This window comes from Suricata suricatta, chromosome 2 (genome assembly GCF_006229205.1).
Source record: "Suricata suricatta isolate VVHF042 chromosome 2, meerkat_22Aug2017_6uvM2_HiC, whole genome shotgun sequence".
Classification (NCBI taxonomy): Eukaryota; Metazoa; Chordata; class Mammalia; order Carnivora; family Herpestidae; genus Suricata; species Suricata suricatta.
In genome coordinates, this window is record NC_043701.1 from 139,549,725 (window position 1) to 139,573,462 (window position 23,738).

The 23,738-nt window shown below is 47.8% G+C and overlaps 1 long non-coding RNA gene and 1 pseudogene across 1 annotated transcript; one reads left to right on the forward strand and one right to left on the reverse strand.

Moving 5' to 3' along the window:
* Window positions 1-2,227: 2,227 nt before the first annotated feature.
* Window positions 2,228-2,401, reverse strand: LOC115286051 (annotated as a pseudogene).
* Window positions 2,402-19,466: 17,065 nt separating this feature from the next.
* Window positions 19,467-23,117, forward strand: LOC115272579. Its single transcript, XR_003900407.1, has 2 exons — window positions 19,467-19,709; window positions 22,526-23,117. It is a non-coding gene; the product is annotated as an uncharacterized LOC115272579 (long non-coding RNA).
* The last annotated feature ends 621 nt before the right edge of the window (window positions 23,118-23,738 follow it).

The following is a 23,738-nucleotide window of genomic DNA, read 5'->3' on the forward strand; positions in this document are numbered from 1 at the left end:
TGAAATTAGGTGATTAACTAGTTGTTACTTAACCTTCTAATTTCTGTATAAGTCTAATTACATGAAACAGAAGTTGGTGTTTTGATTTTTTACTTTGCTTTTCTGTTTTGAGTGTCATTGCAACTACTGTATTGTAAAGGATGGAAAATAATTGCATATGTTAAAAAAATATGAAACTTTATAAAGTAAAAAAATAAAAATAAATAAAATTTTTAAATTAAAAAAATAAATAAATAAAAAATGAAAAAACAAACAAAAAATAAATAAACCAGGAGAAAAGATAAAAAAAAAAATTAGGGGCACCTGGGTGGCTCAGTTGGTTGAGCGTCCAACTTCAGCTCAGGTCATGATCTCACGGTTTGTGGGTTCAAGGCCCGCATCGGGCTCTGTGCTGACCGATAGCTCAGAGCCTGGAGCCTGGTTTGAATTCTGTATCTCTTTCTCTCTTTGCCTCTTTCCTGTTCACACTCTGTCTCTCAAAATAAATAAACGTAAAAAAATTTTAATAAATTAATAAAATAAAAAATAAAATCTGTACAACTGATGTGCCTAATGTCAAGGCCACAGCCGGGCACCCGCCCCACCAGGCGCACATCAAGAAGGAACCTTTCTCCGAGGGGTGAGGGTTTTCTCTTCGCTCCCAACTGGTTGCAGAGAGAGGGCTGTGCTCAGCTTGGACTCTAGCTTCAGCCCTGCCGGAACCTGCTAAATCCTCATTTGGCACAAAGCATCAACCTCTAAGAAAGAGCTGAAGGATTCTTTTTTTTTTTTTCCTCTTTTCAGCAAACTGCAGCTTCCCACCACAGGAAACAAAAATTCCTCTGAGTTTTCTGGGTTTGCAGAGGTAAAGAGAACCCCAGAGCAAACAGTTTAGCACTCTGGGTCTTCAGTTTCCAATGACATAAATGAGGAGCTGCTGATTTGGAGAAAAGGCCCTGGAACTAGACATCATTAGCTTAACTGGAGCTAGGATGGCTTCTAGATCATGCAGTGACCTTGGGCCAGTCACTTCCTTCTGCAGCTCTACTCCTAATTTTCGAGAATGTAAGGGAACCAAACTTTGAAATGCTCTAATTCTGAAGCATACGGTCCTATAAGGGTTGATAAACTCAAAGTATTTGTCTTTGATAAGTTTAACACTAGGTTATAAAGTAGAGGCATTTCCTTGGAGGGCAAGGAATCCTCGAAGCCAGCAGAACTGAACAGAGTATTTTACTTTACGTTAGCGCGTTCCCTTAGGGACCAGGATAAAGCCCGACATTATGAAAAATGTCTCGAATGTTTGCATAACGCATATAGAATATTTGTAGTAAAGCAGGATGCTTATTTCTCGGGGTGGGGAGAGAGAGAGCTAATAACTGAGCTCCTCCTCTGTATTAGGTCCTTTGCTACAGCACTGACTCTTCAACAACTCAAGGATGCATCATTTTCATTCAATACATGATGAAACTGAAGTCCAAGGCAGTGACCGTCCCAAAGTGACTTGATTACTATGCACGGATTTCCTTGTTCCTTTCTGTTATTTTTTTCCCACCTATTACATAACAGGATGGATGTCCATTGTATAAGAGAAATGCATATTATAATGTTAAAGAAGTGGATTTAGATCAGTGATTTTTACCCAAACTCCAGTGCAAAGGGGGAGATTTGGATAAGGTGGTCTCTATGATCTATTTTGCTTTTAAAACCTAAATTTGAGTTACTTATTTCAACAGCATTTACCAAGGTGCATTGTGAAGCACAATACACCCAAAAAATACTCTGAGAAAAGCACCTTTCATGGCAAACTATGTTTGGAGAATATTCCCAATTTTACTCCTAATGAAAGATTGATAATGTACATTATAATATTGAAGGCTCTGCTAAGCCCTGCAATAAAAGTTTGTGTAAGTATTTAATCTATTTCCTGGATGTATGGGATTTTGGACCTTTTTTTCCTCTCCACATAACATGTACTAACATTTGGTGAAACCACATTATTTTTTAACACATTTTAAAAGCACTACAATAATTGTAAAATTTGTGAATCCTCATTTCCTTCATTTCTTGTCTTCTAGTCTTTTCTCTGTGGGCAGGTAGCCCTATCTCAGGAAGGATCATGGGCAGAGAGTGGGAGTGGGAGGGAAGAGTCCATTTAGGGCTAACCAGGCCCATACTCAGTGTCTGCTTGGAAGAACAAAACACCCACGGGTCTTAAAGCTTCAAGAGAGTTCATTCATGAAAAGCAAGAACCTGAACTCAAATCTGAGCTCTTCCACAAACACCAGATGCTGCTGCCATGGTTTTTGAACTTTTGATATAAGGAATATTTTGACACTCTCTCTACTTTTAGATATAAATCCATTTATACTGATAAGAACAGATACTACACTTGATCTTAGCCAAAAGGCTGAGAAACAACTTTATATAAATCCATTTATAGATGTTTTGACCAGCCTTAAGGAATTCCCTCAATGCCCCCGCTTTGAGTGGGAAACACCAAAGTCCATATAAAATGGCATCTCCACAGTGTCTGCCATTTATGGAAAATGTTTTCTCACTTCATCTAGTTAGCTCCTCTGTGTCGTCTGTATCACTAAATGACACTTCCTCCAGGATGGCTTCCCTGACTGCAGACGGATCCGGTCTGCTTTTCCTGCTTCCATGACCACCTATGCTAGTCTAGGAGAGAAGTTATCAGGGCTGCTAATAATATATTTAAGCAGTTTGTTTCATAATGTCTGCCTCTCTCATGAGACTGTAAACCTCACGAGGGCAGGGGGCCTGTGCCCATCTTACCTGTGTTGCACACACAACACCCAGCACAACCGGCAAACAGTAGGAGCTAAAGAACTATTTGTTGGGTGAGTTGAATGAATGGATGAATTTCTGTGCTAAGAAGTAGGCCTCATCTGCCTGGGCCTCACATCCATCCCTTGAGCCCCTCTGCTCTCAACTTTGATGTTGCTTTTCTATTGAAACTGTCTCACTATTCGGGTTTGATGCCTGCTCTGGTGTCTCTCATCTCCCGACCTTGGCTCCCTGCCACCTCTCTTGGGCTACATCACTCGAAAACCGCTAGGTAACGCCCACCCATCACAGCCACCACGGCTCACCCTCCGTCCACCCCGTCGGGCTTGACCCCAATCATATTTCCTGTGGATGGGAAGACCTCCAGAGAGGTTTGTGATTTGTTACCTATAAATAAAATCATTGACTTTTAAACATCAAAGCTACCTTAAAGGCCATTTGTTCAACCTCATCTTTTGTCCAATGAAGAAAGTGGCAACCAGACAAGATAGGGGAATTGTCCTTGGACAGAGAGCGAGATGAAAAAGGAGCCTCTCTGGGTATCCCTCCAGCAACCCATTCTGTGTCAGCATTAATTTCAAAATGGTGTCTGTTTGTTGTTTTTCTTTTTAAGTAAAAACTCTAATAGCATGCCCATTGAAAAGGGTAAGTGGGCTCTAAAGTGCTACTTAAAGAGTATTATAACTCTACAAGTTAATACTGATCCTTACTCCCATTTTACAGATGAGGAAACTGAGCATGATAATGATCATGAAATTAGCAAGTGGTGCTGCCAGCCTGTCTGCCTCCAAGTCTTTTGTCCTTCACATTTTTGATTCCTGAGCACATGCAACCGTTTCAGACTGTGGGGCCTCCAGTAGGGAGTGAGCTATTGACAAGTGGAAATCACATCTCTGGCAGCGCCACTGCCTAGCTCCCAGGGCCTTTGCTGGCAGGTAATAGGCCCTAAATCAATGGTTAAAGAAGGAACACATGATTGCAAAGATGAGTGAAAATTAAGAGATTTAGTTCAGCATTGCTTCCACAGAGATGGGTAGGGTCAAGAAGAGAGGGCCGTGCCTTTATCTAGCAAGTGTCTAGAAACCGAAGACAAACACTCACCTCCTTAGGCTGAAGGAACTTCTAGAGAGTAATTTGGCTTCTTGCCAATGCTATGGAAATAAAAATCTGGGCAAACCTTGTTGAAACAGCCTGGATATAGGTACAATGGCAGTGATGTGTTACCCTCCAAAGTTGCTTCTAGAGATGGTGGGGAAAGGAGGGAGGGTAGGAGCCATGGGGGACACATGTCCTACCCATTCAACTCGATGTAGCCAATATGCACACCCATGTGTGTGTGTGTGTGTGTGTGTGTGTGTGTGTGTGTGTAGTTGTACTAGTAGTAGTAGCAGCTAGATGATTTGAGATAATGGTTTGAAAGGATAGACTTAAGAATTTACATGCATGAATATGAATGTATGGGAAGAAATGCAATTTTAATGTTTCATATATACATGATATATATATTTTTGTATAATATATAAATATATTACATATATGTATATATTTGTATTTATATATGTACATATACAAATACATACATTAATAATGTATATATAATACAAATAATATATGTATATATTTGTATATGTACATATATAACATATACATATTTAACATATATATTTTGTATATGTACATATGTATAACATATATACATATATACTAATGCTTCATTAGAGGTTGTTCTTTTTTTTGAGAGACAGAGACAGTGCAAGCAGGAGAGGGTCAGAGAGAGAGAGGGAGATACAGAATCTGAAGCAGGCTCCAGGCTCTGAGCCATTAGCACAGAGCCCGACGTGAGGTTCGCAACCACGAACCACGAGATCATGACCTGAGCCAAAGCTGGACACTCAACCGACTGAGCCACCCAGGCACCCCCATTAGAGCTTCTTAACAAGTAGTCCGAATAAATGCTATAATTTGACTGGTAATGATGAATGTTTCCAGAGCACCTTCTTTGTCCTTTTTTGTGCTTTAAGCTGTCATTTGTCATGACATTGGTCACTTACTTAAATGAGCTATCTTCGAGGGATGCAAAACTTGAGAGACCATTGAATGCTGAAAATGAACTGAGGATTGAAGGGGAAGGTGGAGGGGGGAAAAGAGGTGGTGGTGATGGAGGAGGGCACTTATGGGGAAGAGCACTGGGTGTTGTATGGAAAACAATTTGACAATAAAAATATTTTAAAAAATGAGCTCTCTTCTCTGTGTATGTCACAAAGGGGTACTGCACCCACGCGCAAGCCTGTGAAACCCACAGAGTCCAGAAGGAGACGGTATTTTCAGCCAAGTTGTAGGATATATAAAATTGTAGTCTCCGCCTCACAGGATTGCCAAGAACAAAAACGTGAAGGCGAGTTAGCACACTGCTTGGCACATAGTGCCCGCTCAGACCCCCAGCGCCTCCGTGTTAAAGCTGAGTGGGGAGGCAGTGGGTCCAGCCTGCAGGTGGGAAAGGCAGGGCAGAAGAACGGCCTGGCGACCAGATAATGTTCATTTTGTCCAGGTCTCCGGGGATTGTTTTGGTAATTACCCCAGCTTCCTCAACAGCTTGTGATTTGTCCAGGGCCAGGGAACCTGGATTTGCATTGCATGATGCATAATTCATATGGCACGGACAGCAATTATGAGCTAATTGAGGGGTGTAATGTTTAAAGAAAGGACCCATTATGAGGAACATAAGGGACGGTGGGAAGGAAGGAGCTCTTGAATCCATGGAGGCTCATTCTCTCTAATTCAGCTTTCTTTAAGATGACTCTAATTGTCTCTTGAAGGGCACGGAAGTTCTCCTCGCCTGCAAGAGGCCCTGGGGGCTGGGCTGCAGGCGCTGCTGCCCCTGGAGGAAGAGGGTTCAGGGGGGACTGGGGTGGCTCCTCATTCTCGTGCTCCTTGGTGGTTAACCTTCCAGGCGTATCTTACCATATAGACAGTCATCTGGTTAATACAATTAGGGAGGGGTGTGCTGGGACCATAACCATAACCCCTGAGTCAAAAGTCAGGACTATTTCCTGAGAGGAGAAGAGACGGTCTGAGAAATACAGTTTGGTGAAGAATTACTGGAATTTCCAGTATAAAATCCTATTTTGGAGGGATGAGGGAATAGCCTATGTAAATGGGAACTTCACCACAAAATCCAGGATCCAGACTATCAAATGGTAAGGAGTCCTGGGCTGGTAGCAATAAACCTTGATTCTGTTCATGAATAGATGAATCTTTTGTCAAATTATCCTTGGAACTTCAGTACCTCTGTTTGTGCTTCCGTTTCTCCATCTGGAGACTGGGGAAAACTGGTAAGAGGGCCCTTCTGACTCGATGCGTTGTTTCTTCGCATCACACCTCAGCCTTCTGACTCAACGTTTTAAATCATCTTGGCAAATAAGCCTCTGTTCTTTGGGGACCAACTATATGTGCCTCGAAACTCAGGATGCCCCCAAGTTTGGCATGCATGTCCCTATCACATGCATAGAAAACTTTTTTTAAATTGGCGGTGAAGAGATAACTAAATAAATCCCTTTTCCATTGGCTTCCATTACAAAGTTAGGTGCATATCTCAAAATACTGAATCGAAGACGTTTTGTAAAGAAAGGGTTTCTGCCAGCTTCTGCTCCCTCTGGTGTGCAGGCGAGTTGGTACTTGAGCCATAATGTGCTATTTATGGTTAGCTATCTTTTCAGAACTCCACAGACCTTAGCATCGCCTTCATTTGAGAATTGTTACATAATTGCCATTTGAGCCTGTACTTTTCCCTTCACCCCCACCAAGGATTCTGACATAAACATTTGCTATTCTTAAGAAGCGCTTTCTGAACAGGCTGGCTCTACTGGCGGTCTACTTCAGCTGGGCTGCAATACCACACCTCACCAGCAGAGGCTGCTCTCTGAGGCATGGTCTAGGCACACCCTGAAGGTTCCAAAAGTCAGGCAATCCTAGAAGTCGAGGAGGTCTCAAACATTATTTTGTCCAAACGGGCCTCATATGTGGTTCCTGGCTTTATCATCTCCAGAAATCAGACATCCATAAAACCACTCTGGTTAATCTGAGAGTGCCTGTCACTGAGTCGTGCAGCTGGCTTGAACAGTGTCTATTCGTTTACACAGAGCACCTGGCCAGTTTCATGCCTTTTGAATAATGAGGACACTTAGCATATTCAAGGTGGAGATTGCGTTATTCTCTGCCTGGGGTTTTAATGCAGCTATTTATACTAGGAGCCAAAGCAGATCCTTCACCTGGAAGGTGGGCTGTCATTCCTGCTTAAGCCCTGCAGGTTATTTGAAACGACATTCAAATGGGTTTTTCCCAGGGTAATTGATCACCTGTGGGCTAAGGATTTCTTTCTTTCCACTTCTTTCTTTTTTTCTTCTTCAAATAGCTTTTCCAACAATTTAAGAAATCCTTCCCCAAACCTCAAGAGAATGAGAGAGACGACCTTAAGAAAAGTGTATGTCTATTTACAAAGTCTTGGTTTGGTGGTAGGGGGTGGGGGTGGGGTCAGGGTCAATGCCAGGATACATCAGACAAGGGAAACTCTCACTTACCTCAAAGAACTGGCAGCAAGAAGTATACGGCTGATGCTTCACGTCCCTTTTTCAATTCCAACCATAGGCAAAGGTCCCGAAAGACAAACTCCTTCTCTTAGTGTGTCTCATCCTACATGTGAGACACGACAGGAGCCAAGATGCTCTGTTCGCCCCAGTTGCTCCTTTGGGCACAAGGATTGATGGCCTCTGCAAGTTACATCCTGGTGAGAATAACCACTCACGAACACCCCATATTTAATCTTTATTTTTGAGTCTTCCTAAGCGAGAAGTCGCCGTAAAAACAGAATTGCTGTGTTGCTCCAAGGGTTAATTAGACGTGGCCCAGAAAAAGCAATTTCCTTCTTTCTGCCTTAAATTTTGGGCTTTTCATTCTGACTGACTGTTGGCTTCTGCCAAATGGAGTAAGATAAATGCGAGCTCCTAATTTGAACTCCCCTCATTCTGTTCCCAGCTGCTATTTTTCAGTTTTCCAAAAAAAGAGAAAGCTATTGGACCTGCTGCTGTTGACTCTCTTCCCTTCTGATCTGGGGGCCAGGTCTCTTTGGAAGGAGATGATCCAGGGCCCTCTCTCGCTGGGCTTCTCCTGCAGACATTAAAATAATTTCCATCTCTCTTCTCCCCTCCCTAGTCAGACTGAATGTCTTCATTGTGAAGTCTGCCACTGGGTTCGGACTCCTTCATTGAGTTGTCGAAAGCGACACGGAGATATTTTTTTTCCAAAGGTTACAACTAATTCAAAATCCATCAGTTTCTGCGAAGACTTAAAATTGTTCCCTTAAATGAAATTCATCTGCTGTCATGTTACTCAATTACTTGGTTTTCTGAGACCCTTCTTGGTTTCCTCATAAAACATGCTCCCCTTTGCTATGTTACAGACGTTGAAACGTCAGCAAGTTTTTGAGCTCCGTGTTAACTGCGCTATGCAGGGACGTCTTTAAAATCCTTTATCCGTTTCATTCATTCTAGCATTCATTCATTGCACTGAGCATCAGCTATGTATGCAGGGGAACTAGTTCTAATGGGAGATTGAATATGTTCCCTTGTACGGACCACCCACCAGCAACCATCTTTGGGATTCAGATCGTCTTCTTTCAGCTTTGTGAACACAAGGGACTGACTTCTCAACAAACTGCTAGTAAGGGTCGGTCCCCTTTAGGAAAGCCTACTCCAGACATGGACAGAAGAGACAAATGTGTATGGCTTTTGGAACCTGTTTCACAAGTGTCCCTACAACCGGTGAAATATGGTATAATTTACAAAATAAGCCATTTAGTGCTCTGCGTTTCGAAAGTGCTTCCACATACATGTGAGCCTCAGAACAAGCCGGTCAGCTGTTATTACCCCTTTCCCCATCCTTATACTGCTAATAAGCACCTTGACCAAGGTCACACAGCCATCAAGTCACATAGCTGGGACCAAATCCCGAGTCTTTCTTCTCCCTCCCCCTCACCTAACAAAGCCTGATTCCTGTGCAGCACCCCACTGCCCTCTCCAAGCACCCCCTTCCCCAGGCCCTGGCAACCACCATTCTACTTACCGTCTATGCATCTGGCTACCTTGGGTACCTCATATAACTGGAATCATACAGCATTTGTCTTCTAGTGTCTGGTTTATGTCACTTAACATAATGTCCTTGAAGTTCATCCATGGTATAGCGTGTGTCAGAATTTCCTTCCCTTTTAAGGCTGAGTAATATTCTATGATCTGTATAGACCACATTTGGTTTATCCATTCATCCACTGATGGGCTTGCTTTTGCCTTTGAGGCGACTGTGCATAATACCGCTATGAACGTGGGTGTACAAATACCTCCGTGAGATCCTGCTTTCAATTCTTTTTGGGTAGACATCCAGAACTAAAATTGCTAGATCATACGGTAATTCTATTTTTAATTATTCGAGGAACTACCATACTGTTTTCCATAGCAGCTGTACCATTTTACATTCCCACCCACAGCGCACATGGATTCCAATTTCTCCACATCCTTGCCAACAGTGTTAGTCTCTGTTTTTTGTTTTTGTTTTGTTTTTAGTATCCATCCTAATGGGTATGAGGTGGTATCTCGCTTCGGTTTCGATGCACATTCCCTAATGATTAGTGGCGTTGAGCCTCTAGGCCACTCTCTGAGATGGTCATTATTCCCATTTTACCAGGTCATAGACAGACTCAGAAAGGCAAGTGATTCTGCTGAGAAGGCAGTACAGAAGTTGAGGTGGGCTTTGAGCCCCAAATCTAATTCTGAGTCCATTACACGGCCATTTCCCTGATCGGGGTTCTCCGATGAGTTCTCTCATGAGGTTTTGGTGCAAAGGCTTTCATTTCTATGATAATCCAGAACAAATGAACATAAACTTCTTCAGATTACTGAACTTAGTTTTCAGCTTGTGGCCCCTGGACTGGCAGCATCAGCGTCATCTGGGAAACTAGTTAAAAGTACATGCGCTCAGCCAGAACCTCGACCTATGGAATTAGAAACTCTGGTTGGGGGTAGGGAGACCTGCCATCCGCATTTTTAGCAAGTTCTCCACGTGGGTCTGATGCATGCTCTAGTGTGAGAAGCAGATGTAGATCGTCGGTTGTCATTACCTGGGGAGCATTTAAAAAGAGTCTGCCTGAATTGGTCCGAGATTCACCCTGACCATCAGGATTTCTAAAGCCTCCCTGAACGACTCCCATGTGTAGCTAAGGTTGAGAACCACTGATATAGATGAATGCGTTCCCCCAAAGTGCCCCCTTACGCTTTTAGATGACCTAAGTGTGTTACAGTCATGATCGCACCGTATTAATTGCTGCAGACTAATGAGGACAGATCAGAGGTAGGCCAAGGGGTGCTTCCCTTACCAGGTGAGGGTCAAACGGCGCTAGCCCACGCTCTGTGAGTAGGCACTTCAAGGTGGTGGGGACACGCAGCAGGGCCATCAAAATCTCGCGGGATTTGGCTATGCTGCAGGGCCATGGAAATCTCGCGGGATTTGGCTATGCGGCGGCAGGCATTCGCACGTGCTGGTCTCCGGGCAGATTCAGTACGAGAAAGGCAGCATGATTTTTCATGTGAGCTTGATGTTGTTAATTCACTTCTGCTGGTTTTATGGCTTAATTTTAAATCTGTAAGAGAGCTTTTGTTCGCCATCACATATAAGCTATAAGCAGAGGAAGTTTATGCCCCCCTTTGGTTTGTATAGATTTAAGCAGCATCTCAAATAGAGGTTAATACTGGGGCTTATGGAAATCTGTTTTGTAAAGGGGTCCCAGGCTGTTCCGTGTTTGGCGAATTATAGCATTCTGCTCTCTGTAGAAGCTTGCTTTGTGTGCTCAGACTTGGGTCCTCAGAGTCTCCCCCTTGGTACGTGAGGGTTTGAGGGTACCTTGGGGCAATCCCAGTAGTCCCAGGCTGGGCAGCCCCTCATGAGGACACCTGCCTGACTCTGGCCAGTCTTCCGTCCCTTGGATTGAAGACTTTCAGGCAATAATTAACCGTAATTTCAGGGGAAGGAAATTTGGTCAGTTTCTACGCAGTGCAAATTGGCCTCCCCGATCTGTCTTCGAGGGAGCTTTGTGTTCAACTCTGTTATCGGGCTCTTTCCTGGAAGCATTGTTTCCCATTTCAATATAATTGCTTCAAAATAATGTGAAGAGATCAATTGCCACTTGTCAGCTATAATTTTCTGCTACTGAAAAAAAGTAATGTGGGAGGAAAGCAAACTATGGGATGGCTTATTAACCACAATGGAGGGAGGGGCAGAGCTGCCTGTGCCTCGGAGCCAGGCTTCTCTGGGGGATGGGGGGGGTTGCTCATGCCCACCTCTGTGCCTTGTGCTCCTGTGGTCCTCCTTGCCTCGACCCTCTCCTGGCGCCTTCTCGTCCAAGCCGAATCCTCTCCAGTCCTCCAGGACCAGCTCTAATCGTAGCCCCAACACATCCTACAGCCTTCTCCTTCCTCTCCAATCATTGGCTTACCCGATCCTTAATGCTTTTATTTGACCAGTATTGATCAAGCACCCACGTATATGTAAGGAAGCTTTGGGCAGCAAGAAACCACAAACCTCACTTACAAGGGTTTATTTTCCTCATATAACAAAAGGTGTCTCTGGACAAGTTCAGAGTCAAGCTCTCAAGAACCCTCCTGGCCTTCCAAAATACAAGGCCTGGTTATCAGATGGCCAACCTGGCCTTCAGGCATCAAATCTGTATTCAAAGCAGAAACGAGGGGGTGGGGGGGGAGGGGGGAGGGGAGTTTCTTTTCCAGAACCGCTGGCAGAGTTTTTAAAAGAGCTTTCTTGAGGTATGATGGACCCAACAAACAGTACATGTGTACGTAACACGTACAATTTGATCAGTTTTGATAAATACGTACACATGAAACTGTCGCCACAATGAAGATGGCGGCTGCATCCACTTCCCCTGCAAAATCTTTTGCAGGAGCTAACTGCTCACTCTGAAGATGTAAACATTTTAAATGTATGTTTCATTGGCCAAACTTCATCTTGTGGCCTCTTCTAACTGCAATGGCCACTGAGAAAGTCAATGCTTTGATTTCCAGCAGAGAAGGGGAAAGGGGATTGAATGCAAATGTTGGGCCAGCTAATGAGTAGTGTCTGCCTAACCTACTGCTCAAACTGGGGGTGGGGGGGAGACAAATGAGCACCCCCACCCCTCGTCCTGCAGCTAGCTGGTGGTCTGCACTTTTGGTCTCTTACTTGGCATGCCCTGGCTATAGCCGTGTTCCAGTGCTTTCATTAAATGGGTAGGCGGTTCTGCATCTTCCCTTGAACTTTAAAGAACAGATTCTCTTCCCTGTCCCAGCTGCCTACCCATCTATCCAAGCTCAGATGAAGGAAGGAAACTAAATCAACATTTACTGTGCACTTTCTATTGGGCTGTTGCCTGTGTGTCCCATCCTTGCAACGACGCTGTGCCTGTGGCGTATGAGGTGTGCATTCTTTAACCGCAAATGCGGGAAGTGAGACCCAGGAGGGCAAAGTGGCTTGTCTGCAAAGCCTGTAAGTCAGCCAGGGGCAAGGCCAGCCTGAGTCCCCCCACCCCACCTGTGCTCTTTTTTTCCAAAGAAATCCCTGCCCCAGGCTTGGAATAACATATAAGGTGTGGATTTGTGGTCTGACTCCTACAGGCTCAGAAAGGTGAGGTGAGCTGCCCGAGGTCTGCAGCTAGAGATGGGCACATCTTCCATCAGAATCCTCTCCTGCTGATCATAGTTCATTCTGCTCTGCTCAGGCCACGTCGCTCCTGGGGGTGTTAAAGGGGTAGGGGAACTGGGAAGGGGCAGGAAGCAGTAGAAAATCCTGGGGAAAAGAGACTCCAATATTCAGGGTAACTTGGAGCTTTGAAATGACTGCAGGACCTTGGGGGCCCTTCGGCACTCTAATACGGGGATCCCTCAGCACCACTAGGAGGCTGTGGGTGCTGAGATGTTTCCTGACACTACTTCCGGAGGAGTGGCAGTTAGAGAGGTTAGCAGTGCAGAGGCTAGGAATGGGAACAGATTTCCTGAACCTTAATTGCGACAAGCTGTGTGAGCTTGGGCCAGGCGTACAACCTCTCTGTGCCCACTTTCTCCAGCCATGAAATGGGGACCATACTCCTGCTGCCTCTGTGGGTCCGCTGTCTCATTGGAGTAGGAACGTGTTCCTGGTGCGTTACCCACAGTCGGTATGGGTGAGCCACTTCAGGGAACATGGAGAGTAAGAAGTCCCGAGCTGAACTGAGAAACAGTACATTCAGTGCAGGGTGTCATGTAGGGCATGGGGTGCCTGGGTGGGTGGTGAGACACCACTCATCCCACAGGAGGCCAAGTCCACACATTCAGGCACCCTCAGGTGACTTTCCCAGGCTCCCCATCCTGTTGCTGCAAAACCCTGCTTTCCATATCTGCCCAAGGAGACCCACACTGCCTGGGTCTTCTGGTCCTGACCAGCCAGCACCCTTGTGTCCATCTACTTTGCCCCAAATCTGAGAACTTGGGGCACTACACTCAGAAAAGTGGAGGTATCCTATGGGCTTCAAGATAGGAGTTTACTGCTGGTGGGTGTGCTCCCCCACCCACTGGAGTCCTTTTCAGAGACTGCAAGATTCTCAGAGAAGACAAGGTCCTGTGATAGGGGCAGCAGGAAATGCTTACGCAGGCAAGAACTCGTTCTTGATGGAAACTGCCACGATATCTCAAAGCAGGGGAACCTTCCAGATTGGTAAATCCTGCATTCGCCACAAACATACCACGTTGATTTCTTGGAATAAGACCAGGTATCGAGAGAGAGAAAGAGAGAAAAGATCCAAAGTCAAAGTCCTCTTGAACAGGTTGCATGCTTTCTCAGAGCCTTAACTCTGTGAATCATCAAGACAGTTTCGGGGGTGGAGGTGTGTGTAAGTTGCAGAAACGTCTTTAGGGGACCATCTTTTTCCAGACCTGAGCCTGGGGACACTGGTCTCATCAGCCTAGGGTCATCAGCTGGCTGGTTGCTGGGCCAGGCTAATCAAGGCACGCCAGTTCTCTGCCTTCGTTTTCCCCCTCTGGATAATGGGGGTGGTCTTCGCGGTGGTCAAATTGAACCCAGGAGCCTGGAGCAGGGCCCTTAATGAGGGCTGCTCAGTGATGAAAGACCCCGTTAAGCTTCCGCCACCATTACCGCGTTATGGAATAAACGCAGCCAGCCTCGGAGACGTGCACGAATAAATTTGAATAGCAAGACACAAATGCGGCCCTTAACTCCGACGAGCAAATAGAGTTTAATAAAGAGGTAAACTGAGACCGCTTTTATTTATTGCTGTGTAAATGTATTTAAAAAGGTATTGGCTTTCTGCAGCTGCAGAGGCCAGTTCCTCCGCAGCCCTGTGCTTTAATGCCTGCCGCTGTTATTAGAGCTGTAATGAATGAGCCTCCGTGAGTGCGCTCTTCAGAAAGACTGCAGAGGTACAAGATTAATGAGATGAGAGCATTGAAAGGTACAGACGGCCCCTGTTTCCCAGCCGCGTGCACCTCTGGCTTTGTTTGCTCCACAGTGGCTGAGAGGCTGCGGCATAGACCCGTCCCTAGGATCGGAGCTGCAAAGGCTACACGCCTCCCACCAGTCTTCACGTGGGGCCCTGCGCCTCTTCCCTATGGGTGGGGGCTCCTTTGCGAGCCCCCCAGGCAAGCTGTCCCCACTGCTCCCTCTCTGTCTTTCCCATCCTGGCCCTGATGGAGTCCTGGACCCGGCCCTTCTTTAGGTTTTATTGCACAGCCTTCTACACAACTCCTCTTTGGGGATGTTGATGGAATCCTCTCCTGGCACACAGATACCCACAGTCCCTGCAAGGGCAGGCGCTGTGCTCCAGGGACAGGCGTGGGACTCGTGGCTGCCTGAGAACTCGGGGCACTTGCAGACACCCATGGGTTCACAGGGCAAGGTGGCTGCCCAATAAAACAGACGTGATCTCGGGCTGTGACATAACCACCAAGTGGCGAGATGGACTTCCCTGAGTCAGAAATTCATAAATTATAGACAGGTGGATTATTGGGAGGCTAGAACAAGTTGAAACTTTATTAGGGTTCTTGTATATACATCAGCTGTGTTATTTCAAGATTACCCCAGAAGCAGGCATCATGCTCAGTTTATAGATATAGACACAGAGGCTCCAAGGGTAAAGAAATCTGCCTGGGTCACATGGCCTGGAAGGGCCAGCTTAAAGACCGTCAAAGAGAAACCTACTCTTCAGTGGCAACACATCCTCTCCCTGGTGCTCGGAAGTAGCAGTACTGGCTTGGCTGACAGGCAGGACATTTTTGCTTGTGAATCACACTCAAACACGTCCTAGGTCTATGGTGGACTGCCAGCTGCTGGCCCAGGAACAGACATCACCGCTCACCAGTGTAAATAGAGGTGATGGTGGGGTTAGCACAAATAGCCCAGGCAGGTGGAGGATGTGTGACCTGGGCACATTGTTTCACTTCTCTGAGCCTCAGTTTGCTCATCTGCCCAATGGGTATAATAATAGTACCTCCTTGGTTGCATTTTTGTGGCTAGCAAATCAGATCATACATCTAACATGCTTAAAAACACATGAGAAATTCTCACTAAATGTTCAATAAAAAGAAATCTGTGTGTGCAATCTGCAAAGGCAGCAAGAGCCCTGCATATAAGAACACAGGCATACCTCAGAGATATTGTGGGCTCAGTTCCAGACCATCACAATAAGACAAATATCACCATAAGGCAGGTCAAATGAGTTTTGGTTTTCCCTCTGCATACGGAGGCTATGTGTACACTATATTATAGTCTGTTTAGTGTCCAATAGCATTATGTTAAGAAATGTACCTTAATTTAAAAATAAAAATGCTAACCATCATTGAGCTTTCAGCTAGTTGTAATCTTTTTGCTAGTGGAGGGTCTTGCCCCCACTGGATGGCTGAGACTGATCAGCGTGGTGGTTGCCGAAGGCTGGGCGGCTGGAGTGATTTCTTAAAATAAGACGGCAATGGACTTTGCCGCATCAATGGACCCTTCCTTTCATTTGACCATTTAGGGGTCACTGTTGAGTTATTAATTGGCCTAATTTCAGTATCGTTGTGTCTCAGGGAACAGGGAGACCTAAGGAGAGGCAGAGAGATGGGGAAACAGCCAGTGGGTGGAGCAGTCAGAACACACACATCTATTAAATTTTCTGTCTTATGTGGGTGCAGTTCGTGATGCCCCCCAAATACTTAAAATAATAACATCAAAGAGCACAGACCACAGATCACTGTAACAAATATAATAACAATGACAAGGTCCGAAATATGGTGAGAATGACCACAGTGATGTGACACAGACACATGAGGTGACCTAATGCTGTTGGAAAAATGATATCAGCGGACTGCTTGATGCAGGGTTACCACAAACCTTCGAGTTGTAAAAAAGGAAAAAAAATTAAGGCAGTATCTGCGAAGTGCAATAAAACGAGATATGTCGGTGCTGAGAAGGAAAGGTTCAGCTCCTTTTCCCACGTTGGACATGGGCTGGGGAGGCTGGGTGGGAACCAGTGGCTAGAAAAATCGTTCACGTGTCCAACAAACGGTGTGGATCAGCTGAGTGCCTGCTCCTGAACTGGGTGAGGAAGATACAACAGTGACCAAAACAGCCACTGTGAGTGACTTCAGAAAGCCCCCTGTCTAGTAACACCTGGTATGTCAGGTGGTCAGGGCTGCAATGGGGGTGTGTCCGGAGCATTTGGGGGTGGCCAGAATGGCTAGGGCAGAATGGACAAAGGGATACACAACAGGAGGCAATTCAGAGCAGCTGCCAGGAGACAAATCTTCTAGGCTTTGCAGATGCCCCTGACCAGGGACTTTGACCTCCACGCCCACAGCAATGGGAACTAAGAGATGGTGGGGAGTTTTCTCTAGTTGACAGGTGGAGGTGGTCAAGGTGCAGGACCAGGGCAAGCTGAGGGAACAATGACCAGTGCTGTCTGTCCAGCCAAGAGGGCAGGAGTAGAGAACTAGTAGATGAAGCTGGATGGAGGCTAGAGAAGAGATTTGAATAGGCTTTGAGAAGCTGGGAAATTTGGGGCGCCTGCGTGGCTCAGTTGGTTAAGCATCCAACTTTGGCTCAGGTCATGGTCTTGCGGTTTGTGAGCTCCAGCTCTGCGTTGATCTCTGTCAGTGCAGAGCCCACTTCAGATCCTATGTCTCCCCAACTCTCTGCCCCTCCCCGCCCCTTAAAAATAAATAAACATTCGGGGGAAAAGAAAGAGGCTGAGAAACTCTGGCTAAATGCTATACATCCTAAGGTTTTTGTGGGGGCCATGGAAGGCTAAGTTGTTTCAGCATGGCCAGAGGCTGGTGGGCCGCATGGGCTCAGCACAGACTCTCCTAGAGAACGAAGGCCTGGACAGGAGCAAGAGCAGTGCCAGCGTGAAAAGCAAGAGCATGCGGGAGGCATCACATGGGTCTGGCCTTGGGAGCAGGCGAGGGTGGAGGGGAAGGGAAGATCCAGGGGTCCCAGAGGCAAGAGTGGAAGCTGACCCAGCGGATGGCCGGGTGGGAGCCCACGCCCAGCCCTTCAGCCCACAATAGTGCTCATTAGCGCACCCTCTAATGTACCGAGAAATTCAATTTCCTACAAAATAACCAGCTGAGTCTCAAGGGAGCCTGGAGCCCTATTCATCCCAGCTGGACTTTCTGGGGACCTTGCGGCTGCCCGCCCGTGGATTTCCTTCTGTGGGATGCTGGCCCACCGTGGGAAGAGCGGCTAATGGTGCCTCTGTAGGTGGGGGTATTTTTTCCACTGGATCTGCAGTTTCTGGGTAAACAGGCATCAAATCAGCAGTCAATGTGAGCCAAAGGAAAGTTTGCAAACTCACCATGTGGCTCAAATTAAGTGAGTGGTGCAGTCACTAAAGCATGTGGACTAAAAAACAAACATTTATAATGTCAGGGTTGAGGCTATTTTTTGTGGCCTTTTAGGGAAGGCAGACGTCAATGTCTTTTCTGGTTCCTTTTCTTTTTAATTCCAAATAAAAATGTCATGGGCAATATTTCTGATCCTCCCTCCCAGTGGTCTGCATCATCAGGGCTGGTGTGCATGGCTGTGTGTGTGTGAGAGAGGGAAGGTGGGCATGGACGCATGTGTGGGGGTGGGTTAGAGTGGTGAGCTTGTGTAAATGTGTATGCATGCCTGAGTGGGCTTGTGGCCATTGTAGTGTGGGTGTGGGTGTGTGTGAGACTGCATGCGAGCATGCAGAGTTTCCATGTGCACACCATTGTGTGTGTGTGTGTGTAACTGTGCATGTGAGCATGTGCATGCAGGTGAGCACTGTTGTGTGTGCATGTGTGTCTGAAAGGGGTGGCTGTGGGAGTGTATGGGTGCACACGTTTGTGTATGAAGTACGTGTATGCATGAATAGGTGCAAGCATGGAAGGGAGGCTGTGGGGGGGGTGTGCGCGTGCGCCTATATTGTGTGTGTGGATGCATGGGTCTGTGCACGAGCACATGCGCACAGCTTGCGCAGGGTGTAGGACGGCGAATGTGTGTGCGCGCGCAGTCCTGCTCTGTCTCCTAGCAGCCTGCCCGTCATCTCCCTCCCGCATTTTTCCGCGCTGCCCCAAGGCTGAGCCCAGAAAGCAATCAAGACTCCCATTTGTATCCTGCCTGTCATCCGCGAGGCTGGTGGGCAGGCGGGGTGAGGGGATGCCGGGCTCTCATTCGCAATGCCGAAGCCTCCCTTAAAATAGAGGACTTGGCCGTCGGGGTTGGGGGGTGGGGGGGGGCGGCCCCAGGCTTCCACCGTGCTCCCAATTACTGGCACCTCCTGAGCGGCTTATGGAAAAGGCATTGGTTGCCATGAGGAAGATATTCCACTGGAGCATTCCCATTCCCCACAAAAAGAACCTTCTGCATATTATACACATTTTTCAATGTAATTATCCCCAGCCCACACACACAGCTTGGAGGATTAAAACATAAAATACAGTCTGCTCTCTGCACATGAGACCCGTACTACAACTGGCATCATAATAAATAAATGAAGTGGCCTCCCCTCTCCTTCCCCTTCTCCCCTGCCTCCCTCCTCCTTCCCGCTCCTTTCTCTCCTCCCCTTCTCCTCCTCCCCCTGTACCCCCCTCTCTCTCCTCCTCATCCTCCTCATCCCTTTCGTCCCCCTCCTCCCCCCTTCCCTCCACCTCTGCCTGGCTTGTTTGCTTCTGTCTCTGGATCCCATCCATCGCCTCCCGCACCCCACGCCCCACACAGCCCCCGGCAGGCAGCATCACAAGGGGGGTCGCCCCCACGCTGCCATCGCTGTGGAAGGAGGGTTCTGCTCCTGAGTCTGCTGCAGAGGGCTCACCGCACTCAACGCTGGTGGAAGGGCAGGGGGTGCGGTGGGGAGGAGAGAGTGCGATTTTATAAGCAAATGGCTTCGTGGATCATTGAAGGGACATTAGGAAGCGTCCCGGAGCACCTAAAACCCAACGCCTCAGTGCAAAGGGATGGAAGGGAGTCAGCTGCGGAACTGCAGGCTGCAGACGAGCTGCGGTTGCTAGGGAACGCCCTGAGAACCCTTTGTCTTCCCGCTGCAGATCCTGGACCCACCTGGGAGTTCCAGTTCTAGAGCCGCTGCCAGCTGGGGGGTGCCAGCCTTGGCGGGGAGATGGGAGTGGGAAAGCCGTGCAGCCCTGGGGCAGCCGGGCGCCAGGGCTGAGGCCAGCCCTCCCTGAGATCAAGTGTGCGCCGGAGGGCAGGTTTGATGAGCAGCCCACGCTGTGATTTCCTTTCCACAAAAATGCTGGTACCCAGCTTGGCACACAGGCTGGGGCTGCAGGGGGGTCCAACACACCGGTGACAGCGTTCCAATTCGGAGCCCGGAGCTGGTTAGTTCTGGGCTCGCAGCCTCCTTGTCCTGCCCTCGCATTCCTCCTACCAGCCCAGACCCGGTGATCACGCTCTTGCACACATGTGCTCTTCGGGGAGCAGGGACTGTGGATTTCTTCTCTGAGCCCAGCCAGGCACCTTTACTACTACTTAAGCTCTGGTTAAATAATGAAAGATGTGGGTGTGGTCCTTGTCTGTGTCAATTTAGGTGCGAGAGGTGAGGGACAAAGAAGTTGGCTCTGTTCACATTCGCTTTTTCTACAGATAGGTCATTCTAGGTTTGGGCTCAGGGTCCGGTTTTTATTCTGGTGCAGATGGAGTGCTTCCCCAGTGGTCTGAGTCAGTCCTGAGAGCCACAGAAAAGGTTGGCAGACTTGAGCTTTCATCACAGATGGCAGAGGTGACATCAGAGAAGACATGGACCCCAGCTCATCTATAAAGTGGGCTGATTGAGGATTAGAAAAAAGAATATAGAGAAAGTGCTGATCCTGGTGAATGTTTCTATTCCTCAAACCATGTGCCCCAGTGCTCGCTGTTCTCTGTTCTACCTTCTTGCTCACCTCCCTTCTACCCTGCAGGGCCCCTCCCTCAAGCCCTCAAGCCCTGAAACCTGCCTGGACTTTCCTTTCTGAACTTGGGCCAGACCTTACCCTGCTGGTACAGCGCTGGCTGAGGGTTTAGGCTTTCAAGTTTTAGGCTGAAGGTTTAGGCTTTCCCTGCTTTCATGGTTTTCTGGTGGCTTCCCACAGACCTGCTTGCCCAGGCTGAGAGCAGAGGCCCGGGGTCTCCCAAGGAACACTTCCTTTGCCCAGCTGCACAGGCCCTGTGATCCCCAGAGGCAGTTGTATGCGCTTGTTTTTTGGAGTGGCGGCACCAAAGCGATGCCTGACACAATTTCCCTCCTGCACAGCCCAGAAGAGAAGAGTATAGCGTCATCTTGCAGCTCCTTTTTGCAGTCTATAATCCATTCGGATGAAGGGGAGGGGTGTAGGAGAACTAATTACCAATTAAGCACCTAGCTGCTGGCTCAGGGCCTGGCACACTGAGCTGCCCCAAAATATTTGCCAAATGGAAGAGTAGATGCCTTTACGCTATAATGTCATTGGAGACTCTTGGTAAACCTTAGAGGTTTTTTGTTTTTTGTTTGCTTTTTAAATTTTTTAATATTTATTTACTTTTGAGAGAGAGAAAGAGAGCGTGAGCAGAGGAAGGGCAGAGAGAGACACACACAGAATTGGAAGCAGGCTTCAGGCTCTTAGCTGTCAGCCCAGAACCTGATACAGGGCTCCAGCTCACAAACTGCAAGATCACGACCTGAGCTGAAGTTGGCTGCATAACCGCTTGAGCCACCCAGGTGCCCCTTAGAGATTTTGTACTAGCTCCACTTTGCAGACGGGGAAACTAAGGCTCAGGGAAGTTCAAAGTCTTACCAGCAGTTGAATAAGTAGCTCATGGAATTCAAATCTAAGCCATGATGATGCTTGGGTTTCAGCCACTCCCGTGGGTGTTCTCTCATCATACTCGGGCATTTTCTCGGCACCAAGGTCACACGAGGAGACAGAGAATACAGCTTGGGGCATCAGCCAAATGGCCTAGGTTGGGCATGATTGGGACTAGTTATCAGAGCTTTTTCAGCCTTGTGTGATAGAATCAACAAGTCTGAGGAGAGCAGATGGGTGGAGGAAGGCCGGAGGAGAAAGTGAGAAGCAGGTGCAGGCTGAGTCCGCTGGTCCGGTCCTCAGGCCCCCTACGAGGAGGGGGCAGTCAGCCTGGCTGTCCCACGTCTGCAGGGATGGTTTAAAGGGCAGACCAGCCGGACAACAGAACAGGGTGCCAATATGTGCAGAGCCCTGGAAATGCTTTAAGACAGGAAGTCTTTTTCTCTAAGACTCCACCCTGGGGCTAAGTGCCAATGATTGGAAGACACCGTGAGCATCTGCGAGCAGTGAGAGGTGGGGGTAGGGAGACACCCACCCAGGGCAGGCCTGAGGATTAATGGGGTTCAAGGCCCCCAAATGTGCCACTCTGGCATCCTGGTTATTTGGGATTAAAGTCACATAAGAAACAGCAATACAAGGACATTCTTGACTGCCCTCAATCTCTCTGAAAACAGTAAATAAATTCTCTGTGTGAAGGTACTCTTCCTGCACATGGAGAGGAGAAGCATCCGTGTCGCCCCAGAGCTGGGGAGTTCAGGGCCAAGCAGGCTGCATAAACAAAGCCTGCAACTTCTTCATTAACTTGCTGCCCGAGCCCAAACTTCTTTGTTTTGTCAAGTCTTCACAAATCCATTGTTTCTTTGTCTAAATGGTAGAAAAGCTGCCTGCTTTGGTCACTTCCCTGGGTCTCATGTCTTTCGGGGTAATTTGTACAAAATTAAATTAAATTTGCTTTCCCCCCATTAATCTCTAATCATAGGGGGTGTCTCAGCCAAGAACTCAGAAAGGTAGAGGGACACTTATCTCCCCCCAACCCCTGCCTCCGCCCGTGACGGCATTCATCTCTCCTCACCTCCCTACCTTCTGCTGGGTGAGCACAGACACTGACTTAGGACTTCTGGCTGCTAAGCAGGTTGTGTAACTTTGGGCTCAGAGCAAGAAAAGGGAAACTAAGGCAGGCTCCACCTTCCCCGCCCTGCACCCTCCTTCCCCACAGAGTCCTGTCTTGTCTCTAAATCCCCGCTGAACAGATATTTGGAAAACACTGGTGCGAAAAGATATGACAGTCTGTCTGGAGCTCCCAATCATCTCAGGAGTATCTGGGGGTGGGGGGGTGTGCTTCAACAAGATGAGTCACCCCAGACTCTCTCCCTCAGCGTATTTCACCCCTGCCGAGGAGAGACTGTGGGTGCGGTCCACGTCATGCAGGACTGCTTAGTACGTGACATCTGTAATGGCAACCGACCAGAGCATGAGAAGCGGACCTTCTGCGGCTGGTGAGGCAGATGACAACCTGGCTACCCACCCCAGAGGTGTGGTTGTATATGTTAAACAACCAGCCACACACATACACACACACACACACACACACACACACACACACACATACACACACACCTTCCCCCCAAAAAGTGAGAGAAGCCGGATTTGGAGTGCTTGCCGATTTCTGTGGTGTAAACCCTTCTGCCACGGCTGATTTCAAGCTCCTCATCTGACATTGATGAACTTGAGATGGAATTGAGAAACCAGCGCGTTCCTGCAAACCTGAAGGAGCCAGCCCCAGCACACGGCTGTGACACGCACAGGCCCGAATCCTGTCTCCGCTCCCAGGAGGGAAACCAGAGACCGAGACCGAGACCGAGACCGAGACCAAGAAATGAAGTGATGTAGGCTGTGCATCTGAAAACAATTGTTAAAAGGGTAAGGGAAACATTAAAAAAAAAAAGGCATTGAGATCTTGAGGAGTTAGAGGAGATAAGATGCTCTAGTTTTTAATTCTGTCTCCAGTTTCAAGCTTTAGGTGTGTAAGGAAGCTGGAGGGGGAAGGCAGTGGAGGCGTGGCTGCAGGCTGGTGGCAGTGGGCCGTGGGGTGGGGGCTCTGTCCTGAAGGATAGCTGGTACTTGGCAGCTCAGGATGGGGCTCGGGCTTACTGACCTGCATGCAGGCTTCCTGCTCAAGGCTCAGAGACGCATCAGAACAGCCCTGCTAAGCAGGGTCTTCATAGACCAGATAGAACTTTATGCACCCATTGTGCAGAGGTGATTGGTGCATCTCCTTCCAGATGGCCACATAAAGAGGGCCACCAGTCCATGGGAGGAGGGAAACAGTCTGAGTGGCCTCTCGGAGGGGCACGGATCAGTTTCCTCAACTTATCCACTTCCACTCTTCCCACACTGGGTCTTCAAGTAGGGACTCTGCACTGAGAGGAAGAGTCCCCAGCCCCCACTGCCACACTGGGGGACCTTCTCAGAACTTCCTGGTGACCTGCAGCAGGGCTGAGGCTTCCTCCACAGCTGAGAAGATGGTAGGATCCTCAGTTCCTAGCTCCAAGGCCACCTCCTCCATGCAGCTTGCCAGGATTATTTGAG